Below are 2,456 nucleotides of genomic sequence, written 5' to 3'. Positions count from 1 at the left end.
CGGAGTGCAAGTTTAGCGCCGAGTCGAGCGAAGTAGGCAGGGACGTGAAGCTTGGATCTCAGGTCATCTCCAAGAGGGACAGTTTCAAATATCTTGGGTCGGTGATTCAAGGGGACGGAGAGATCGACGAGGATGTCACTCACCGTATAGGGGCGGGGGGGTCGAAATGGAGGCTTGCATCAGGAGTCTTGTGTGACAAGAAAGTGCCACCGAAACTCAAGGGAAAGTTTTACAGAGCTGTGGTTAGACCTGCCATGTTGTATGGGGCGGAGTGCTGGCCGGTTAAGAAATCGCATGTTCAGAGAGTGAAGGTTGCGGAGATGAGGATGCTCAGGTGGATGTGCGGGCGCACCAGGTTAGATAAGATTAAGAATGAAGTTATTCGGGAGAAGGTGGGGGTGGCCCCAGTGGATGAGAAGATGCGGGAAGCGAGGCTCAGGTGGTTCGGGCATGTGCGAAGGAGAAGCCCCGATGCCTCGGTAAGGAGTTGTGAGCGGCTGGCGGTGGTTGGCTCGAGTCGAGGCAGAGGGAGGCCTGAGAAGTATTGGGGAGAGGTGATTAGGCAGGACATGGCAAGAATGCGGATTTCCGAGGACATGGCCCTTGATAGGAAAGTCTGGAGGTCTAGTATCAGGGTTGTAGGATAGGGCTTCTAGAACTTTTCGTACTTCATTCCCGGGGCTAGGTGGGGTTTGATAGGGCTCTCCATAGATGACGTGCGTATTGTATTGTGCCCCCTTATGGTAGTTACTGGTCGATATTATTGCATGCCATTTAATTTATGGTTTTATGTTTAGATAATTATTTATGCGATTTCTGCTGGAGTCACTAATGCTTTTTAGTTTTTCTTTTTCCTTTTCCTTTTCTTTCCTGAGCCGAGGGTCGATTGGAAACAGCCTCTCTGCCCTTTCGGGTAGGGGTAAGGCTTGTGTACGTATTACCCTCCCCAGACCCCACTTTGTGGGACTATACTGGGTAGTTGTTGTTGTTGTTGTTGTTTGTTAATATGGCTGATTTGTTTATCAAGTCTCTACCAACGATCTTTTGAAGATGGTGCACGAGATTGGTATGCGAAGGCCCAAGGATGTGAATTGATGCTCTCATCAGGGGGAGTTAATACGCGTTGTACTCTTTTTCCCTAACAACGTTTTGTCCCACTGGGTTTTCCTTGCAAAGTTTTTAACGAGGCAACCAAAAGGCGTATTGTAGATATGTGTACTCTTTTTCCTTCTCTAGAATTTTTTTTCCACTGGTTTTATTTTAGTTAAGGTTTTGACGAGGCACATTATCTGTTGAATAGATATTCAAGGGGAAGTGATATAAATAGAATTTTATTTATGGTGAATGTCTATATTTAGAGAGATTTGGGGATTATTACTTGGTGGCCAAGTCACTCTTTCCCTATAAATAGAGGGCTCTATTCTATTGTAATTCTCTCTCTTTCTTTGCAATATTCTTGTTTTATTATTTTATAACAGATTGATATTTTATGCGTGTAGCCGGAAGCTAGGCGGTTAAGAAAGAAAAATTGATAGTGCAAGTCAATTCGTTGCCATTAATTGTAATAACTTGACGAAAAGGAAATATATTAATATGCGTAAATTTTTAACTTGTAAAGAATAGTCTTAGATAAAGATCCAACATACAATAAAAACAGAGCTATACCATTTTCTCCATTGCTCTAGTATGAACATATTGTTTCGCTTATAAACAGAATAATATTAGTTATACTACGTTATCCTAAGTTATACCCAATTAGGGTAAAATCTTACCCCAAAAATGTCCATTATTCTTAACTATTTCCCTACCATTTCTTCTTCACTAGACCAACTAGTTTTGCTATATATTGATGTTCAACTTCCTTTGATCCTTCATTCCAAATTTCAATATTTTCTCCTTCCTATTGATCAGTTGAGTTTGTGTTCTGGAAAAAAATCAAAGAGCGCAACTTTTACTGTTTTACTGCATTTGATTATTGTTGCTAGCTATTCTATAATCGGAATATTACTAACTGCATCAATGACGTACTTCACCACTGCTATGGTCATGATTTTTTTAGCGGGCATTTTATGCCAAGGAGGATATTGCCAACAAATAACACCACCTCCTAATGCAATAGTAGCATTAGATGGAATCGGCAATTATACGACAATAATGGCTGCAGTATCGGCAGCTCCAAACAATAGCATTGCAAAATATTACATCCAAATAAAACAAGGAACCTACAACGAGTATGTCCAAATCGAAGAATGGCAAACAAATATAGTTCTCATCGGAGAAGGAATGGACAAAACCGTAATATCGGGGAATAAAAGCTACGGAGGTGGCATCCGGACGTATTACAGTGCTACCGTAGGTAATTAAACTGATCGCTCTTAATTTACTCCCATTAATCATATCACACACTTTAACAATAAAAAGATATTTGTAATTTGTTAAGTATTACGTTTAGCATG

The sequence above is a fragment of the Nicotiana attenuata genome, unplaced genomic scaffold (assembly GCF_001879085.1).
Source record: "Nicotiana attenuata strain UT unplaced genomic scaffold, NIATTr2, whole genome shotgun sequence".
NCBI classification, from domain to species: domain Eukaryota; kingdom Viridiplantae; phylum Streptophyta; class Magnoliopsida; order Solanales; family Solanaceae; genus Nicotiana; species Nicotiana attenuata.
Note: the sequence above shows the minus strand (reverse complement) of the source record.